Below are 23,120 nucleotides of genomic sequence, written 5' to 3' on the forward strand. Positions count from 1 at the left end.
CCATCAGACCCCCCCATCAGAACCTAATGGAGACCGCCATCGGAGACCCCCATCAGGTACCCCCATCAAAAGCAGCTAAGTGCTTTCCCTTCTTTTTTCACAGCAGAAAGCACTTATTTGCTTTTGAGGAACTGTCAATCATCGCAAGATTGTTTAGAAACAGTGTGGTTAGCATCAACGCACTGGAGATGCATTCAAGTGTGATGAGAAAGATAGATCAACGCTCCACAAAACACCTGCCTCTGGAGAAATATAACAGTCAATCATTGCCTAATGTAGAGTATTGCTGTGTGAAATTGAATGCAACATTTGCATTTCAAAGGCTGTCAAGGGCTTTGAAGTCCTTTGAAGTGTACTGGGCTTTTGAGGAAGCCTCTGACACAGAGCAGCAGATGTAAGGGAAGGGTAACTGAAAATGCAGAGATTTTCCATGATGCTGCCTGCTCGTCAGCGTTCAAGCAAGGGTCTCTGATGAGGGATCTCTGTTAGGGGTCTCTGAGGAGGGTCTCTTTTGGGGGTCTCTGTTGGAGATCTGTGATAGGGTCTCTGATGCAGTTGACTGATGGGGATGTCTGCTGGAGGGGGTCTGATCGGGCTCATGTGAGGTCGTTGTTGGGTGGGCAGGATTTGCATTGACTGGGGGAGGGGTCCTTCCAATGCATCTTAGTTATGCACTGACCCCATTGACCCTGCGCGGGGTCCATGGCATCAGGGCCATGCTTGGGAAAACTTGCACCGATTCCTGCAATACGGGGGTTGGGCGGGGGGGGGGGGGGGGGGGGGGGAGACTCGGACTTCCGACCCATTAATCAGATGCAATAGGTGCAGATCACCTATTCGCATCCCCCTGCCATGTCATTGGCTGTCGATGCCGGCAGGGGACCAGATCATTGGAACGTGATTTGTGCCCTGCGACGATCCAGTTTTCTGCTTGATGCTCCGTTCTCTGCTGGATCATGAAACCTGTTACTGGCATTGGGCAATAGAGACTCCACCATGATTCGCAAGATAACAGAATAATTACGAATGAGGAAGACCATTGGATCCATCTATCTACATTCATTCTGAAATCAATCAACTGCAGTGCTGAATCAGTCCTTAAACAATTTTCACCTCCACTACTTTATCCAGGAGTCCATCAATATGCTAATCTCCCTTGCTATGAAGATGAACTTCTTGATATCTGACCTAAGTTTGCATTTTTTTAGTTTGATCTTGTGTCTCATTCATTACATTCACTTAATTCTGAGTGAAGAAGTTTCTAACCCATCTCAGTCCTTTTTATATTAAAAAAAAATATTTTTTTTCTTTGTTATAAATTTAGAATACCCAATTCTTTTTTTCAATTAAGGAGCAATTTATTGTGGCCAATCCACCTACCGTGCACATCTTTTTGGGTTGTGGGGGTGAGACCCATGCAGCCATGGGGAGAATGTGCAAACTTCACATGGACAGTGACCTGGGGCTGGGTTCAAGCCCGGGCCCTTGGCGCCGTGAGGCAGCAGTGCTAACAACTGCGCTGCCCTCCTCATTTCAGTCCTAAATGGTTGACTAGGTATCTTTTTTACAAATCAATTTAATAAAAATGATAATCCTTTTGGTCACAAGTCAGCACACTTCAATGAAGTTATTGAGAAAAGCCCTTAGTCGTCACATTCCGGCGCCTGTTGGGGTACACGAGGGAAAATTCAGAATGTCCAAATGACCTAACAAGCACGTCTTTCAGGACTTGTGGAGGGAAACCGGAGCACCCGGAGGAAACCCATGCAGACACGGAGAGAACGTGCAGACAATGTTACAGTGAAGCAACAGTGCTAACCACTGCACTACCGTGCCGCATTTAGCGTGGCCAATTCACCTACCGTGCACATCTTTTTTGAGTTGTGGGGGTGAGACCCACGCAGATATGGGGAGAATGTGCAAACTCCACACGGACAGTGAACCGGGGCTGGGATCGAACTGTGGCGACTAGGTTACTATTCACAGTAACTTCATTACAGTGTTAATCCTGCTTTACCCTCAACAATTCTCTCTGTTATTGCATCAAAAAACTCAATCGAATTAGCTAAAGACAATTTTTCCTCAACAAATTCATCCTGGCTTTTCCTAACTAATCCACATTTGTGCAGTGACTGTTAATTTTGTCCTGATCATCATTTCTAAAAGTTTCCCCACCACATGTCCTATAGTTGCTGGGTTTGTCCTGACACTCTTTTTTTAACACGGGCGTAACATTTACAATTTTCAACCCTCTGTACCTAAGGAGGGTTGGAAGACTATGGCCAGTGTCCCTGTAACTTCCACACTTTTTCCCTCCGTATCCTCGGATGCATTTCATCCAGTCCTGGTGACTTAACAATTTTAAATACAGCCGGACAATCTAATACCTCCTCTCTATTATTTGTTATTCCATCCAGTGGCTCAACTACCACCTCTTTCGATAAGAATTTGATTGCATCACCTTCCTTGCAAAGTAATCATTTAGTACCTCACCCATGCCCTCAGCCTCCACGTGAGCAACCCCTCTTTGCTCTGAAATTGACCCTGCTCCTTTCACAAATCATTTACCATTTATATATCTATAGAAAACTTTTGGATACCCTTTTGCGTTTAGCTGCCAGTCTCTTTTCATACTCTCTCTTTGCTGCTGTTGTTTATATCATTTAAGTGGACGGTGTATTTCTATTTTCACTATCCGCACCAAATGCAATTTACTTTGTTTTTCTTAAAATTCAGAGTACCCAATTGTTTTTTTTACAATTAAGGGGCAATTTAGCGTGGCCAATTCATCTACCCTGCACACCTTTGGGTTGTAGGGGTGAGACCCACACAGACACAAGGAGAATGTGCAAACTCCACACGGATAGTGACATGGGGCTGGGATAGAACCTGGGTCCTCGGCCCTGTGGCAATTGACTTTGTTGATTAGAGATGAGATGGTCCAGTTTATTTTAACCTCAGTACCCGATGGTTAGCAGAATGTGAAATCTGTCACCTCATAGTTTGAGGCACAGAGTGCAGATGCATTTTAGAGAAATTAAAGGAAAGTGCATGAAGGAGAAAGGAAAAGAAAGGGTTGCTGGTAGAGTTAGATGACATAGAGTGGGAGGAGCCTCTTGGTGGAGCATTTCACTGACATAGATCTATTGGACCAAACAATCTGTTTTTATGCTGTAAATTCAAAAAGACTTTATGCAAAGTTTAAAAATGGCAACAACGGCATGTTTTTTTAAACTGATGTCTATTTGCTTTTGTAAAAAAGCAACCTGACAATAAACAGACATTCTTAGGTCTGAAAGCATGGATAGAGAACAAAAGCTATCTTCATATACTGGTAAAGCATGATGATTTATCTCTGAACTGCAGGCCTTGCTTCTGTCTGCTATAGGAGCAAATAGCACATTTTAGCCTGTTTCATTATTCAATGAGATAATGTCTGGTTTGAGAATTTACTCCACATACCCACATTTGTATCACACCCCTTAAATGCTTTGGTTACCAAAAATCTATCAATCTCAATTTTCAAATTTACGATTGACCCAGCAACAAGGGTCATAATAGGATAAATTCCCCCCCCCATCAGGCCCCTGCCCCTTGACAGAGCCAAGACACCTTGCACTTCGAGGAGGGGTACGCAGGTGGGTCCTTCAGGTGAGATGGGGGTTTTGAGGGAGGTGTTGATTGGGCTGGAAGAGCTCAGGCCGGGGGTCTTGCCCAGAATGAGTGTTTGGCAGATCGTCCCATCTATAGCCTTGAAAAGCCTTGAACTGTCTCTCAGCATCTCAAGTTTCAGTTGAAAGTCTTCCCTCTGATGTGTTGGAATCTCCCAGCATGTCAATATCAATGATCTGTCAAAAGACAGTGAAAGTGTTCTCTTTGTAGCCTTAAAATCTTTAAACTCTCTCCCAGCATGTCAATATCAATGACTTGCCAGAAGAAGACATACTTTTATCACAGTTAATTTCATTGTCATTTCACTTTTTAAAGACTGTGCAGTTTAGAAGCCTAAAAGCTTTGAACTGCATTGTGTACTGTGTACATTCAATTTCACGGTACATTGCCTTTTATAATTTCAAAGGAAGAATTACTGTTTTTTATTTTTATATTTACTGAGGCCCATTAACTCTGAAGTGCTTCTTCTTTTCAGCCGATGTTCTTTCTAACTGCAGTTTTTTAAGGGTGTTGGCTCTTTGTTCTAAAGAGCTTCCGAGAAAGACCGGGGCGGGATTCTCCCTTCTAGCGGCAGAGTTTTATTTCTGACGGCGTCATCTGGCCGCTAGGTGCAGCGATCCCCCAACCCACTGGGGGACAGAACGGCACTGGAGATCTTCACACAGCTCCAGCTGCCGATACGGGCCCCAGCGCGGCCGGCGCGGGTCCGCGCATGGGCCCCATGGCCGGCGTGGGTCCACGCATGCACGTGGTTTGCGTCTTCCTGCCGGACCCCACGCAACATGGCGGAGCCCTACAGGGGCCGGGCGTGTAGGAACATCGGCCCCGCTTGGAATTAACCCACCCGCTGATCGGAGCCCCCGATCGCGCGCCTGGCCACCGTTGAGGGCCCCCCCCGGAGTCAGATTCCCCCCTCTTCCCCACCAGGACAGTCCCCACAGCCAGAATGCTGAGGTCCTGCCGAGGAGGACCACAAGTGAACGTCGCCGGCGGGACCCATCGGAACTCGGCAGGCACTCGGCACGTCAAGAGCGGAGAATCGCCGTGGAGGTCGCGTTCAGCAGCCCCCGACCTAGCGCCGCAGTGACCGCGCCGGTGCCATTGGCGGGAGCGGGATTCACCCCCCCCACCCCCCTCCCCGCCGATCCTCCGATTGGAGAATCCCGCCCAGGTGCTCTGTCTGAGTGCTGCTCCCACGCCTGGCCTTTGTCTAATACTCACCCCCTTGCTCCCTTCGGAGTGGCAATCCAAGGAGACCGGTGAATCGGGCTTCTTCCCTGATAATTACATTCAGATGAATGTAAAGGGCCATTAGCATGCTTCTGCCCACATTGGGTGGAACCTCATTGGGGCCGATGGAGCGGGCCGAGAGACTTGCAATGGATTTGATGCCCAGCAACAATTTCACTTTTGCCCTCATGGCCAATTCAGTGGAGCATCATAATTTCCGCCTTTGGATGGCCACGGACAAATCCACCCCACCCCCCAAGAGATTTTGGACTTGAATTTTGAAAAAGCACAGATAAGAGCACTGGACGCTACTTTCTCTGGTGATGATTTTCTTTGTAATCAGGTTACAATTTCCAATCCCTGAGTATCTATTTTCAGGCATTTCCTATTTAAAATGATTCATGTCTGATTAGCTAAAATTTCTATTCTGGACAAAAGTATCTCCCTTACCCTATTGCCTGCATTATCCCCAGTTTCAATATTATGGCGCTCATCAGGATGATGAATTAGGGAATGGAACAAATCCTATTCCGGCACCCACCCAAGGAGTTCTTGATCAGCTGCAGCCCAATAGATTTATGAATTGTCGATCTCCTGGACTCTGCCTGAACGATTTGCTTTAGCTCCAATCTGAGAAGAAAAGGCCTGATTAAGGTAACAGTTTTCCATTCTTCACTCTCTTCTGAGTAAGAGTACCAAGCTGTGTTTAAATTATGGGACAAATTTATGCAGTGGCCCATACCCATGAGGAACTGAGCTGATGTACCAAAATCAATTCAAATGGAACCTTAGATTGGGCTGGACTTAAAACCCAATGATTTGACTTAGCACTGGGGGAAATTTAGGTGTTTATTAATTTCCTTTCCTTTGCCCAAGAATATATTCCAATTTGACCCATTTGAACATGAAAACAACAAGTGATTTATCCTTTATGTTTCATTCAGTCTATCCACTAACAATACAATGTCTTACTCTATTTCACAACCATGAGGTGAGCGTTTTTAAAGTGGGTGAGTAAAGCAAGATTGGATTTATCCCAAATATTGGTTACAGGACCGACAGTCACCTGTAAAACTGTAAGATGTTCATCACCTTTCTCTGCCATTTCTGAAGCCACTCCTTATTATTTCTTTGTTTGGACAAATTAATGAACGCACTGGTGTTATTATAGGCATCGTTTTACTTGCATTTCTTACAGGAGATATCAACAGCTCGGCCCCCTTCATTTTCTTTTTGTGAACTTAGTGAGCCCTAACTAATTTAGAAAAGGCAGGGGCAGGTGGTCTTAAGAATGATATCACTAAAGAGAGTGAGAAATAACACACCTTTGCTCTAAGTGAATGGTTGAGGGACAGTAAAGAAACAAGATCAAAAGCACAGAGCATGAAGACCAGATTTATTGAGCACTGTTGCAACAGAGTATTTACTGAACATGGGGAATTTGTAAGTAAGGGATTTTAAGGGCTGATGTCTTTCGAAATCTCGTCAAATTTGCACTTCGCATCTTACTTAGATTTAACATTAACTTGCAGTTTTTTTCAGTCTTAGTCAGTGGCAAACAAGATGTCTGGTAGTGGCAGCTGTACAGTTCATTAACTCAGTGGCTAGTGAATGGGTTCTTCCCAGGGGTGGAGGATAGGTATGAGCGGTGTTCTAGGGGTTCGGTGAATCACAAGCGCATGATTTGATCTTGCCCTAAGCTTGTCAGCTTCTGGGTCACCTTTTTTATGATCAGGAATTTTAGGCATTCAGTTGGAGCCGTGCCTGTTGGTGGCCACCTTTTGAGTGTCTGACTTGCCGGAGCTGCAGGTGGGAATGAAGTCGGATATCTTAGCCTTCATCTTGCTAATAGCCCGGAGGCGACTTCTGTTTGGTTGGAGGTCCCCAGTGCCACCTAAGTCCTCAGTTTGGTTGGGGGATTTGATGGAATTTCTACACCTGGAGAAGATTAAGTATACCTTGAGAGGATCAGTGGAAGTGTTCTAAAGAACAAAGAACAATACAGCACAGGAACAGGCCCTTTGGCCCTTCAAGCCTGTACTGGTCATGATACCAACCTTGGACAAAACCCTCAGCACTTCCTTGTGCTGTATCCCTCCATATCCATCCGATCCATGTATAAAAAAGGTCAAACACGTTGCTGTGGGTCGGGAGTCACATGTAGGTCAGACCAGGTAAGGACGGCAGATTTGCTTCCTGATAGAAATTGGCTTTTCTAGTTCGCTATAGATGATGTAGGTCAAAGGTTTAATTGAGAACTCATTAAGAATAAGTGACTGAAATCATATTAAGCATTAATTCAGTGCAACTATAGCTGAGAATTAATCAGATAAGACTCTGTATTTTCACATTTCACAAGTTGCTTGAGGCTGCAAGGTCAATGATTCAACAAGCTAAAAGACCCTATTGTTTGGTAAAAACTGGGCGACTGCCAGTATGGGCAGTTCCGTTCCTATAGTAACAGCCAGTCTATGTTGAAATGCAGGTGTCGATAATTTGGGAAATTGGCAAGCGATGGTATGGGAAATTCACACTGATATATTTAAATACATATCTCTCTTAAATTGATAGACAGACATTTTGGCCGAATTGAGTGAATTATAAATTAGTTAAAGCCAATCACATCTGTAAAGAAGGTGAAACCTTAAGATAATAATCTTCTTAAGAATCACTTGTCGGGAAGTAAACATCCATTCCGGAATCAACCTATCTCTTTCTGAAACCTATTTTCTTGGCTTGCTTTTGCTAATTCGCCATCTTTCTTTTGTTTAAATAACTCAGTCTTTTTATACTGTGTATTATGATTTGAAGAATTACCACGGTTTGTATTTTAAACTCAACCACTGTGTTCGCTAAAGAAAATTAATCTGACTAGCCTGCTAAAGGGCTTGTCGGAATTCTCTTAATGCTGTATTGAAAATAACGTTACCAGTGGGCACCACAAGCTGACAAATAAAGTTCAACTGAGCTTTGCCATAGGTTTTACGACAATTGATAGTGGTTTCATGGACCTTGAATTTCAGGCTTTTGTTGATATATTTCACCACCTGTCATGATGGGATTAGAACCGGGGCCCCAGAGTATTATCCTTTGTTTCTTGGATTAATAACTCAGCGACAATACCACTATGCCACTGCCTACTTGAGGTGACGGCCTTTCATCTCTTTTTTAGGGAGTTGGTTATCATCAGCGATTGGGGGAGGGGAAGGGATTTGTCTTCTTAGTTGGGTTGAGGATTTGCTAAGATTTTGTTTTCTTTATGGGGGGTAAGGGATTTGGGGGGTCGGACTGGGTGTAGTTTAAGGATAGGATTGGGCTGGGGTTGTATTGTTGGTGGGTTTGTTTGTTACAATGAAAACTTTGTTGGAATAAAATGTGTTTAAATAACTGGTTATTAGGTAGGCAGAGCCTGACTCAGTTCTTTGGAATTTCAGCTAATATAAATACAGGAGGCTTATGCATCACATCCAACTCAATGGAGTATGGATTAGATAGGGTTCTCATTTCTTTTGACGCAGTAAAGGAAGAGGTGCTGTTCCAGTTGTTTACAGAATGGGGAGTGGTCCGAGCAAAGGAACGAGAGCCATTGAGACCTGAGAGTTGAAGTCCAGAGGCATTAATTAAGCAAGAAGGTAAGTGATTGCTGGTGAGTTTCGAGGTTTGTCTTTTTCTCTTAAACTAGGGCAGTAGTTGAAACATGGACCAGGAAAGTATAAGTACTGTATTAAATGAATTGCTTAACTAGCTGAACTAGTTGATATAATGACAAATAATGATTTATTAAAGACTAATCTGTATCTTGAATCTCAGGCTCAGAGTCATTTAACTGCAGTGCGAGTTAGAGATACTCTGATGTATAAAAGAGGGGGAGGTATTTCTGGGTAGGTTTACAGAATACAGTCACTCCCTAATAAGTAGCATAGGTTCAGGAAAGGGGTTGTCTGTCTGTTAGAGAGCTGGGAAGCGAAGATTGAGGAGTGGTTGAGAAGGAGGTCCCGCCAGTACTGCTCCAGTGCAACAGGTAAAGGGCTGGATAGAAATGTTGTAATAATTAGGTGGATAGATAGCATATTCTGCAGCCAAGAACAAGAATCCGAAAGGATGTGTTGTCCATCTGGTGCCAGGGTAAGGGATAGGTAAATCCAGTTTTTGTGGTCTATGTTGGAACAAATGACATTTGTAGGAACAAGGAGGGGATCTTGCTGAAAGACCCCCACCAGGAGTTATGTTCTAAATTGAAAAGCAGGACCTCAAAGGTAATAACCTCTGGATTATTGCCCAGTCACATAGACGTTGACAGAGGAGCAGACAGATCAGGAGAACTAGCAAGTGGCTAAAAGGCTGGTGCGGGAAAGAACAATTCCTTTTCATGGACGCTGACAGCAGTTTTCGGACAGGAAAGAACTATACCAATGAAATGGGCTCCACCTGAACCAGGATGGGACATGTGTCAGAACAAAAAGGGTAAATAAGGAAGTGGCAAAGGCTTTAAACCAGTCAGGGAGGTGGGAGCAATCAACAAGAACTGTAAGCAGCCAAAATGTAAACAATACGAGGCAGGATAACACAGGAAAGAAAAAAAGGAAAGAATAAAAGAATGGGAGTCTAAAAATGATGTTTAAACATAAAATGAGAGGAAATTAATTAAAAATTATTTAAAATGTCTGCACAGAATTGCACACAATGGACTGGAAGTTCCTCTTGGGAGCTTGTTTTGCAGGTTAAGTCATTTCTTGACTCACAAACTGCACTCCCGATTGATATGAAACTTCTGGATTTTTGTCTTTTCCTGTAGGTTTTGTGTTCACATTACAGGTTGTGACCTGTGAGCCAGTGAGGGTGGAGTGTGGATGAGTAGGAGGGCTGGTGAGAAGGTCCACCTCAGTTCTTGATGACAGCAGCATGGCTCCTAACATTGTTTAAAGCCCCCTTAAACCTCTTCCCTTACCCCCTCACTCCCCACACCCCCTGCCACCCGAGCCCCCTCTTGCATCCCTGTGTACCTCCATATCTAGTCATTCAGTGTCCACCATGTACAGTCCTCAGATTCCATGCAACATCAATGGAGAATATTTTACATTCCAAAAATAACACCTCAGCATCAAATAAACACCTCCATCAAACACGCCACTGATATTGAGAAAAAATGCAATCTGCCATGTGAAAAATCCCTGTAATACTTATAATCCTATTAGTTTGCGCCAGCAAACCAGAAATCACATCAAAGGCATAATCTGTTATTACAACCTCTTAAAACTTCCATTATTTCTCAAATGAATGGAACATCGACTGCACTGAAACTCAGTAGCACTTGAAAATTAACTACGCATTCATTATTGCCACAGCCATGCAAACAATAAACTGCTCTTTGGGACGGAAATAAGCATATTGCCTGTTAATCAATGGTGGTTAGATTTTTTTCAAGATTTAAAACATCACACCGAGCTGTCGCTCCTTTTAGATCACAGTTCAAAAGATAACAGGCAGGTCAACAAGATATTTTGTAGCATGTTTCATGCAATGTTCGGGATTTGATCATTAGTCATACGTATTACATGTTTATTCCATCTTAGCTGAGCTCTGGAGGTGAGTGCTTCAATTCCAGATACTTTTGCGATTTGAATTTTCTCATTGTTGGGTACTTTGGCCTTCCATTTGATACTATGATGTTCTGATTGCATCATATGTGGAACCTGGGCAAGGTGGCACAGTGGTTAGCTGGGTTCAATTGCGGCCTTGGGGGATTGTCTGTGAGGAGTTTGCACGTTCTCCGTGTGTCTGCATGGGTTCCCTCCGGGTGCTCTGGCTTCCTCACAATGTCCAAAGATGTGCAGGTTAGGCTGGTTGACCATGCTAAAATTTCCCCTTTAGTGTCCAGGGATGTACAAATTAGGTGGGGTTAGAGGGAACGGGGCGGGTGAGTGGGCCTAAATGGGGTGCTCTTTCAGAGGGTTGGTGCAGACTCGATGGGCGAATGGTCCCCTTCTGCACCGTAGGATTTCTATGACTTGTATATCTGGAGCAGATAGTCCATGCCTCACAGGCATATAGGAGGAAGTGTATTACAGTAAACACTGTATCAACCAGAATGCTTTACTAAGTGCAATTTGTGTGTGCAGTTGGGTACCTTGGTACGGTTATCCAGGCTTCTAGTAGAGCTGCTATTGGCTGCCTTGCCCTGGTCTTACTGTTGTGTCAGATCTTCATTTTCAATCAACCTGCATAATACCTGAATGGTGCATTGGAAGCAGAATCACAGCGTTGTACCTCACATTCAATTTCACACCAAGACACTTGAAATTTACTCTTGCTTCACAAAAGGTCAGAGTTAAAAGCAATCATGTACTGAAGGTCAACAGTTTGTCAGTGGCACTCAACCAGCAAGCTTGCCCCAGCCCTGTTGTTGGCTTGTTCACCCTGTCCCCTTTCCGATGCACATCGCATTTCCGGAGAATGGCTGATAACAAAACATTTAATGTGCCAGATCTTTGTACACGTAGGCCAGATTGCTTCGGACATTGAGATTCTCTGTTCCTGCTGGAAGCGCAACCTGCCCATAGGTTTCCCGGGGGCATGGGGTGGCTTCAATGGAAATCCCATTGACGAGCGGTGGGAGTTAAGAATACCACCACCAGCGAACGGCGGGTTGCCGAGAAACTTGCGGTCAAAGGACTGGAGAATCCTGTCTGTAAGTTTTGTTGTAAGGTTGATTCCTAATTTCCTTCACGGTCTCTTGTGTAAAGGGCTAATGCTGAGCTTCATCTGCCAGTTCTATTTGCCACCTCGCTGTCAATGCAGACATTTCTGGAGATTTTGCTTCCGAGATGAGCAAAGTTATCTACAGCCTTTACAGTTGTGTCATTGATGGTTCTAGTAGGTCGGGGATAGCCAGAATTTGATGGTTGTTGTGGAATATCTCTGTCTTCTTTATTCTGTTGCTTAGCCCATAGTCATCAGCTTTTGAAAAACAGCCCATGACCCAGCAATAAAAGATAATAATTAATTCATCACACTAAGAGGTGTAATTTTCTTCTGTTCTCTATCCAAAGGCAGGGCCTTGCTGATTATTTGCCTTGTCATTATTTGTCTAGCTGAGGGGAGGTCGTGGCGTAATCATATTGTCACTGGACTAATAATCCAGTCAGCCAGGATAATGCTCTGGGGACCCTGGTTCGAATACCACCATGATAGATGGTGAAATATGAATTTGATTAAAATAATGATGACCACACAACCATTGGTGATTGTCATAAAAGCACATCTGGTCCACTAATTTCCTTTGTGGGCAGCAGGGTGGCACAGTGGTTAGCAATTCTGCCTCACAGCGCCAGAGACGCAGTTTCAATTCCTGCCTTGTGTGACTTTTGTGTGGCGTTTGCACTTTCTCCCCAAGTCTGAGTGGGTTTCTCCCGGGTGCTCTGGTTTCCTCCCACATGGTGGATTGGCCATGCTAAATTTTCCCTTGGTGTCCAAAGATGTGTAGGTTAGGTGGGGTTCTGGGGTTCCGGGATAGGGCAGGGGAGTGGACCTAGATAGGTTGCTCTTTCAGAGGGTCAGTGAAAACTTGATGGGCCGAATGGCCTCCTTCTGCAATGTAGGAATTCTATGGTTTTATGGTTCATGGCAAACAACCATTTTTTAAATGCTGGTAGGGTGAGGAGGCAGGCCCAAGTCTACCTGAGCCAGAACGGGGATCGAGCACCTTGATGTTGGTGTTAATCTGATTCATACACTGGCTGTCTAGGCAATTGAGATAACTAGTCTGCAGGTGTCGTCAACAGGCCACTCAAAGGTGAAAAGGAGGTGGAGAAATGAAAAAACAGACAAATTACATAATTTAGCATGAAACAGAATAGTAATCAGGCAGAATTTTCATGGCCATGGCATTAATTGGACCTCTTCTGAGGTGGTGAAGCGGATACGCGAATGTAGTCCCTACAGTGCGTACAGGATTCTTTTCTAACATAATTTGAAAAAATCCCAACAAAGAAAGGTTCTCATTTGGATCTTAAAGTGGGGAATGAGCAAGAGTCCAAGGTAGGTGAACATCTCGGCAATATTGACCATAATATAATGTGCTTTAAGATGATTATGCAGGACATAGGTATGATGAAAACTAAGTTAATAGACTGGAGAAAAGCTAATTTTGAGGCTGAGAATAGAACTTTGGAAAACAAAATGGACAACAATATTGACAAACAATGATGTAGAACAACAATGGAAAGCATTTAAAATGGTGTTTAACAGAGTACAGGGATAATCCATTCCGCTAAAATAAAATAACAAATTACACACCAGTGGGATTCCATGGAGCAATAAAGTCCTGAGAGGTTGTTAGTGCTGAGAGGTTATTTCCTGAGATGCTAAGAGGTTGTTTCCCCTTGTGTGAGAGTCTAGGACCATGAGACACAGTCTCAGAGGAAGGTGTCACCCATTTAAGTGGAGATGCCGGCGTTGGACTGGGGTGAGCACAGTACGAAGTCTTACAACACCAGGTTAAAGTCCAACAGGTTTGTTTCGATGTCACTAGCTTTCGGAGCGCTGCTCCTTCCTCAGGTGAATGAAGAGGTCTGTTCCAGAAACACATATATAGACAAATTCAAAGATGCCAAACAATGCTTGGAATGCGAGCATTAGCAGGTGATTAAATCTTTACAGATCCAGAGAGGGGTAACCCCAGGTTAAAGAGGTGTGAATTGTACCAAGCCAGGACAGTTGGTAGGATTTCGCAGGCCAGATGGTGGGGGATGAATGTAATGCGACATGAATCCCAGGTCCCGGTTGAGGCCGCACTCATGTGTGCGGAACTTGGCTATAAGTTTCTGCTCGGCGATTCTGCGTTGTCGCGGGTCCTGAAGGCCGCCTTGGAGAACGCTTACCCAGAGATCAGAGGCTGAATGCCCTTGACTGCTGAAGTGTTCGCCGACTGGAAGGGAACATTCCTGCCTGGTGATTGTTGCGCGATGTCCGTTCATTCGTTGTCGCAGCGTCTGCATGGTCTCGCCAATGTACCACACTTCGGGACATCCTTTCCTGCAGCGTATGAGGGAGACAACGTTGGCCGAGTCGCACGAGTATGTACCGCGTACCTGGTGGGTGGTGTTCTCACGTGTAATAGTGGTACAGAAACTCAGCACCCATGGACCAGTTGAATCAGGAACATTCCTCGTCACAATGGACGTCTCGGCACTCTACACCAGCATCCCCCATGACGACGGCATTGCTGCAACAGCCTCAGTACTCAACACCGACAACTGTCAATCTCCAGACGCAATTCTGCAACTCATCCGCTTCATTCTGGATCACAACGTCTTCACCTTCGACAACAAGTTCTTCATCCAGACGCACGGAACAGCCATGGGGACCAAATTCGCACCCCAATACGCCAACATCTTCATGCACAGGTTTGAACAGGACCTACTCACCGCACAGGACCTTCAACCGATGTTATACACCAGATACATCGATGACATTTTTTTCCTTTGGACCCACGGCGAAGAATCACTGAAATGACTACACAATGACATTAATAAGTTCCATCCAACCATCAGACTCACCATGGACTACTCTCCAAAATCAGTTGCATTCTTGGACACACTCGTGTCCATCAAGGACGGTCACCTCAGCACTTCGCTTTACCGCAAACCTACGGATGACCTCATGATGCTCCACTTCTCCAGCTTCCACCCTAAACACATTAAAGAAGCCATCCCCTATGGACAAGCGCTCCGTATATACAGGATCTGCTCAGACGAGGAGGAGCGTAACAGACATCTACAGACGTTGAAAGATGCCCTCGTACGAACGGGATATGGCACTCGACTCATCGATCGACAGTTCCAACGCGCCACAGCGAAAAACCGGACCGACCTCCTCAGAAGACAAACATGGGACACAACCGACAGAGTACCCTTCGTCGTCCAGTACTTCCCCGGAGCGGAGAAACTACGTCATCTTCTTCACAGCCTTCAACACATCATTGATGACGATGAACATCTTGCCAAGGTCATCCCCACACCCCCACTACTTGCCTTCAAACAACCGCGCAACCTCAAACGAACCATTGTTTGCAACAAACTACCCAGTCTTCAGAACAGTGACCACGACACCACACAACCCTGTCATGGCAATCTCTGCAAGACGTGCCAGATCATCGACATGGATACCACTATTACACGTGAGAACACCACCCACCAGGTACGCGGTACATACTCGTGCGACTCGGCCAACGTTGTCTACCTCATACGCTGCAGGAAAGGATGTCCCGAAGCGTGGTACATTGGCGAGACCATGCAGACGCTGCGACAACGAATGAACGGACATCACGCAACAATCACCAGGCAGGAATGTTCCCTTCCAGTCGGGGAACACTTCAGCAGTCAAGGGCATTCAGCCTCTGATCTCCGGGTAAGCGTTCTCCAAGGCGGCCTTCAGGACCCGCGACAACGCAGAATCGCCGAGCAGAAACTTATAGCCAAGTTCCGCACACATGAGTGCGGCCTCAACCGGGACCTGGGATTCATGTCGCATTACATTCATCCCCCACCATCTGGCCTGCGAAATCCTACCAACTGTCCTGGCTTGGTACAATTCACACCTCTTTAACCTGGGGTTACCCCATCTCTGGATCTGTAAAGATTTAATCACCTGCTAATGCTTGCATTCCAAGCATTGTTTGGCATCTTTGAATTTGTCTATATATGTGTTTCTGGAACAGACCTCTTCATTCACCTGAGGAAGGAGCAGCGCTCCGAAAGCTAGTGACATTGAAACAAACCTGTTGAACTTTAACCTGGTGTTGTAAGACTTCGTACTGTGCTCACCCATTTAAGACAGAGATGAGAAATTTCTTCTTTCAGAGGGAATCTGTGGAATTCTTTACTGCAGAAGGCTGTAGAGTCTGGGTCAATAAAGTGAGAAAGTGGAGTTTAGGATTATCACACCAGATTGGTCATGATCTCATTGAAAGATAGTACGAAGTCTTACAACACCAGGTTAAAGTCCAACTGGTTTGTTTCGATGTCACTAGCTTTCGGAGCGCTGCTCCTTCCTCAGGTGAATGAAGAGGCTCCACATCATTGAAAGATGGATCAGATTTGATGTGCCGAATGGCCTACTTCTGCTCCTATGTCTTATGGGTTTATGGTCTAAAGCCAAGAGGGAAAAATTGGGGATTATGAACACAGACAGCAGAAGAATGTGTGATAAGAGAGAATATGCAGAGGTTAGGTCAGACATCAAAGAAGATGAAAGGCAAAGTAACAAAACAAAATGATAAAGTATTTTACAGGCACATCAATAATAAACAAGGCAGCTTGTGATGGGGATAGGAACATTAAGGAATAGAGAGATAGCAAAAATATTAAATAATTATTTCATTTTGATATTTACGAGGGAGATAGGACAAGTAGACATGACATTGAATGATGAGATGAGTCATGAGATACATGCATTTAAAATAGAAAAGGGGATGCATTGAATAAACTAACCAAACTCAAAGAGGACAAAATGTTTGGTCCATGTGGATTGAATCCATGTATTTTAAAGTAATCTAGTGCAGAGATATCAGATGCATTACTACTGATGTTTAATAATTTGTTGGAAAAAGTTGTACTGCCAGTGGACAGGTAGATAGCTAATGTATTTCGATATATAAGAAGGGGGACAGGACATGTCCAGGGATTTATAGACCAGTCACTTCATATGGTGTTTGGAAAAATAATGAAATCCTTACGAAAGGAGAGAATAGAAGAACATCTAGCAGTGAGAAATAACAGTCAGCATAGATTTGAAAAGAGAAAATCTTGCTTGACCAACCTTGCTGAATTTTTTTGAGGAGTTAACAGTGAGAGTAGACAATGGTAGATGTAATTTATCTGAATTTTCAAATGTCATTTAATAAGTTGCCCCATAATAGATTGATTAACAAGGGTAGATGATGTGGAGTCCAGGAGACAAGTGGTAGGAAGGATTGCTGTTTGACTTCAAGGCAGAAAGCAGAGAATGGGAGTAAAGGGTTGATACTCAGGGTGACAGAAGGTGGTTGCATTGTTCCACAAGTATCAGTACTGGGACGACTGCTTTTCACAATTTCTGTGAGCAATTTGGAATCAAAAATTCAATTGTTGAATTTGCAGATACCACCAATTTGATACTCATTACTGAGGAGAATTGCAAAAAATGACAGGAAGATGTTAATAACCTTCCAGAATGGGCAAATAATTGGCAAATGAAGTTCAACGTTGATGAATATGAAGTCGTACCTTTTGGTAGGGCACAAGTCGAGGTGGGGTCGAGGAGAAAAGGGATCTTGGAGTTCAAATATTTCAATCACTAAAATTGCACCAGACATTAAAAAAGGCCATAAAAAAGCAAACTAAGAACTAGGCTTTATTTCTAGAAAGGCATAATTGAAAAGCAGAGAAGTTATGCTAAACCAGCATTGAAGCTTGGCTAGATTGTATTTAGAGCAATGTATGATTCTTTACGCAAAGAGTAGTGAGGCCGTGGAATGCCCTACCTGCTACAGTAGTGAACTCGCCAACATTGAGGGCATTTAAAAGTTTATTGGATAAACATATGGATGATAATGGCATAGTGTAGGTTAGATGGCTTTTGTTTCGGTGCAACATCGTGGGCCAAAGGGCCTGTACTGCGCTGTATTGTTCTATGTTCTATGTTCTATGTTCTAAAACTGCATAGTATATTGTTACGAATGCCTGGTCAGCCCTCAACAATTGCTAAGATACTGAACCAGATGTGTAATGTTTTTTAAGTTTTAATACAGTGCAGGAAGATCAAGTCACTTCAGGAGTAACAATATAAGAAATAGGGCGTGGTTATTTTTTAAACAGTCTTTACTAAAATAAAAGAAAAGAAAACAATATGTAAACTTTTACTTCAACTAACACTGACAGCTAACACTAACAGTGACTCTTTGACAAAGAGTTATCCAGACTCAAAACGTTAGCTCCCTTCTCTCCCCATAGATGCTGTGAGACCAGCTGAGATTGTCCATTATTTTCTGTGTTTGTTACTAACAAATTACATGCAGATTCTTAAATTTAACACACAAGTTCCCATTAAACCACACTGTATGTGAAAATGCAGCTATTAACACAATCAGACAAAAGCAATACTTGCATTTACACTTTTTTCGTCTGTGAGAGACAATGTTTAGAATCTTTTTTTAAGTCTGCCTCGGTGGAAACTTTCATTACCTCCCTCGTCGGTTTCCCAAAACCTTCTCTTATGACCGTCCAAAGCAGCACTTCCTGTCTCTCTCTCTCTAAGTTCATCTCTCCAAATAAAGATTTTCCCCTGAGGTGGTCAGATTTGAATCTGTTCTTGTTATCTTGGCTGATTGCCCCCTCCCGTTTATACAAGAAAACAGAGCTATTCCATTTATATGCAACTAATCCTCTCTTGACGGACAAATAGGTCATCAGACTCTGTGAAGGGCTGGTCAAACAAGAATGTCCCAAATGACAATGTATCTCGAAAGGATCATCCTCGTTGACTAATGAGGTTATGTCTGAATGGGACAAGGTAACTCAGGCTGTGGGTTTATCCATCTAACTCTGCTACTAGCAATTTTTTAAACCACTAACTTGTAACTTCGCTACATCTACATTCGCTACAAATGGACCCCATTTCTGGACCCAAGTTCTTAATAAATCCCTATCATGACAATATAAGGGATATGGAGACACCAAAGAGGGTGCAGAGGATATTTACAAGGATGATATCAGAAATATTTGGGTATACATATGGAGAAAGGATTCACAGGTTGGGTCTCTGTCATCTTGGAAAAAGAAGACTGAGGAGTGACATAATAAAGGTCCTTAAAATTATGAAAGGTTTTGGTAGAGCGGGTACACACTGAATGTTGCTCCTTGTGGGGAAGAACACCACTAGAGACCAATACAAACTCATCACCAAGAATTCAATAGAAAATTCAGAAGAAACAGTGATAATAATAATCTTTATTAGTGTCACAAGTAGGCTTACATCAACACTGCAATGAAGTTACTGTGAAAATCCCCTCGTCACCACACTCCGGCGCCTGTTCGGGTACACTGAGGGAGAATTCAGAATGCCCAATTCACCTAACAGCACGTCTTTCGGGACTTGTGGGAGGAAACCGAGGTGCCTGGAGGAAACCCACACAGACACGGGGAAAACGTGTAGACTTTGCACAGACAGTGAACCAAGCCGGGAATTGAACCCGGGTCACTGGCACTGTGAAGCAACAGTGTTGACCACTGTGCTATCGTGAATATGGAACTGACTACCACGGGGAGTTAATATAGATGCATATAAGGGAGAAAGTAATACATGATTATGATGGTATTTCTAAATGTGAAGAGATGGGAGGAGGTTTGAATACAGCATGAATACCAGCATTGACTGAAAAGGTTAAATGGTCTGTTTCTGGGCTGCATATCCAGTTATTTTATGTTATGTTTTCTGTTACTTTAAATCTTTCTCAAACAGGTACTGGTTTGGCTGATATTTTCCGGTAACCTGTCCAGGGGGATTTCTAAATATTTTACTGTTTTGAATTTCAATGAATCAACGTTGATCTCAAACAGCTACTATTATATGTTAGGTCTTCTGATGAAGATCACTGAACATCCAAGTGTGGTTGACCTATTTACATATGCTGCTCATTGTATGCATTTAATAATGTATCCCTGCACACTGGCATGGAAATGAATCAGCTTCACATTCAATTTGACAGCAGAATTTCTAGAAAATTGTTCAAGCGGGAAAGAAGTATTGAAAGTTTAATAATCCTTTGAGCTCAGTCTCCTTCTTTGCTTTCTCTTTCCCCATTCTTTACGCGTTGTTGGACTATCCACGCTCTTTAGAGCCAGTTTTTCCAAATGATTTTTTCAGAGGCAGCCTCCTCTCTGACTAAGTGATATACTTGACTGTCGAGCAAATTATGGTCAGCTTTGTGCTTTTTAAGTGGCTTAATTCATGTTGGCTGGAAATATTTGTTCCGTCTATTGTCTATACTCTATTCATGTTGCGCAAACATTTCTTTATTTTGTTGTAAAATTCATCATTGTCGCAATTTCAGAAGTGTATATTATGGCGTCCTTTTAAATTTAAAATGTTATTTGTCCTGTGTCTTTTTTTAGCTTTTGCTCTCACTAAGCTGCCCTTCATCCCTTCTGTCCTAACACATATGAGGGAATAGTGAGACTAGGTCAGGACTTGCCAAATCTTTTCTCTGAAAGTTGGCAGTAAGCAAGCTTAATTGCACATTTGTTATTATCTGAGCAATTTTCAGATGGTCACAGAGAATGGCATGGTTACATTCGGACACACACTTGAGCACTGAATGAGTTAATGTTACATGCTGCATCGATGCGCAGTGCTCTGCAGATCTAGCCCTTTTTTTTCTTACCACGTCTAAATGATTCCAAAGTCACCCTAAAGAGAAAGGTGTCAGATGACTGATGTTGACAGAGCTGTCCATGGAGCTTGCAGTTGAGAGATACAAGGTCATCTGGAATTGATTGAGGGCTTCCACTGCCTCTTAACATTTTTTTGTCTCCCTGAAATGATACAGTAAGGAAGCCATCATTTCTTTCTTGAGTGCTGTTGGAAGGCTAACTGGGGTATGTATTTTTCTGCTTCTTTTTACTCAGACATTAGAGCATAGGTGTGGTTTTAGTGTAATGTTTTTACAAAGAAAGATACTGGGGAGAGGGCCATATGAATATTTTGGAGATGAATCATAGGTTAACGTGCAGCTGCTTTGTTTTTTTTCTCTGGTACTGTATCTCACGCATGTACACATCAGAGCACATCTTATTCAAATATATTGAGTGCACCTTAACATGTGTATAAAACATGAACAGAAGGAATGCATGTGCTATGTGTCAAAGTGTGCTTTAACATCAAGAATAATCAGACCAACAAATATTGCATAATAACTGTTTGAAAATAGGACAGATATTCTACTTGACAGAATTCTCTACCTTTGTATTTCTTCAATTGAAAGAATTTTATAATGAAAAAGGGTGGGCCCAGCTGAACCAATGGGATTAGTTTTCATTGTAATAATTATAAAGCTTGTCAGAACCAGCTCGATGACCTTATGGAAAAGAATGGTAGGAAATGCTCACAAAAATGCAAAGTGTCAAACCAGCTCCAAATGCTCAGCCTATCCGGTTCAAATGAAATCATTGAAATGGAAATGTTTTTTAGTTGGGCAATGGTATTTCTTTATACTTCCAGCAGGAGAACCACTGAACCAGACAGATGTCCTGATTCAATCAGGAGTGACATTGAAAGTTGTGAGTTGGCAACATCAAATACTGTTATGTAAGGGACTGGATGCTCAAAAGTAGAATGATTCTACATATCCGCTCAATCACAAATGTTGTTCAGTAATTGTGGTAGCAATATGTTGAGTTAAATATTGACATAATCCTTTTTTTTTACCAAGTGATAGGCCATAAGAACACAAGAAATTGGAGTGGGAGTAGGCCTAATGCTCCCCCCAGTCTGTTCCACTATTCAATACCGCCACATTTCCGCCTGATCCCCATTTCCCTTGATTCCCTGTCCAAAGATCTATCTATCTACAGCCTTGTGCGCACTGAACTATAGGCTATCTGGGCCAACAGACTATCCTGTGAAAGGTTAAGCATTCACTAAGATATGGATGGAAGGATGGGATTTATTTTTGGTGAAAGCTCTCACATTGTCACTGACCACAATAAGATTGCTTGGCCAATGTGTTAACAGCTCCAAAATGTAGTGGAGCAAGGGCATCTGAAGGAAACAGCTGTTAAAGAGGAGGCAAGAATACTTCGGACTCACTTTATGGATATATAGAAAGGAGATTCTCTGCTCTCAGTCTTTGCGGATTAAACAGTTCCTTTGGATATCTGCTGAAGTAAAATTAATGACGTGTAAAAAATGTAACAATGTGTTTGTGGTGGAAGAGCAACTTCACCAATACTGATTGTTTTAAACAGCTGCTTGCTGTTGGATATTGTGGGTTGTTTTTGAGGGGAATTTATTTTATGGGGGACAAATTGTGTCTTTTTTCATTGGGTGTTGGGACTTGTTTTTGGATTGGCCTGTTTGTTGTTTGTTCCAAGAACAGCATTCACTGGATATCATGGAGTTACCAAACCAGGCTTCGTCATCAAAGATTTAATTGGTTTTAGCCATTTTAGATAAATATATTTGTGAAACAAGACAACAAATACAGTCCCCAATTATAATTGTAGAAGAAAGATAAATACGCTAGGGTAGAGTTTCCAGATGATCTTGGTGCTTTCCCCAGCAGATATTGCCTCAATATCTATGTAACCAGCACAAAAGATTCTAAAATTCTAAGTGCAAATTACCTTTAGGGAAAATCAAGTTTTGGTGATCTTTTACGCTAGTTGAATAATCATTGTACTGGAAGCCAGCCTGCCCACAAAATTGCCACCCCCCCCGAGAGTTTATTAGTCACATTGGGGGTTCCCACTAATTGTGCTCGTTTGCAAGCCTTCAAGGAAGCTTTTAAAAATTACACTGGTTCTTTTGGTCGCGAGGATAATAAATTGGCTCATTTTAAATGTTCTTAAACATAACTGCTTTCTTTTTAACCAAACTGACTGCTTTCGATATAACTAGCAATTGGTTTTAAATATATTTTTAAAGGCACTTTCAATCGTTCGAAATTGGGAAACTCACAGGTAGCAGTTTGACACTCATTAAAAATGACTTATTTTGGTGATGAACCCGTTTTCAGCAACATTATCTAAGCTACCACTTATCGCAGAACATTTTGAAATTTGTTTTTCTCTCTCAATTACCTTTTTAAAAGCCGACTCATTGTGCTGAATGCTATTGGATACTGGCCAGTTTTGTGACAATGAATTTGCGTTGAAACACGATGAGAGAATAAAAACAGTTCTCGAAATTACCTTAAGTTTGAGCACACTTTGCACCCGGATTGTCAAATGTACCCGAAGCAGAAAATGGGCTCATCTCTTCGAGTTAAAGCATTTCATTTACTTTGTGACAACATAAGGGCAGGATTTAATTGTAGGCTAATATAAAAGCAAAATACTGCAGATGCTGGAATCTGAAATTATCCGGAATTTTCTGTTTTTATTTAATTGTGGGCTCCCTGCATAATCACTCTGTGTTTATTAGCCTATTAGTGTGGCATATAAAATGATAGAAATTATTGCTTT

Source organism: Scyliorhinus torazame, chromosome 22 (assembly GCF_047496885.1).
Source record: "Scyliorhinus torazame isolate Kashiwa2021f chromosome 22, sScyTor2.1, whole genome shotgun sequence".
NCBI classification, from domain to species: domain Eukaryota; kingdom Metazoa; phylum Chordata; class Chondrichthyes; order Carcharhiniformes; family Scyliorhinidae; genus Scyliorhinus; species Scyliorhinus torazame.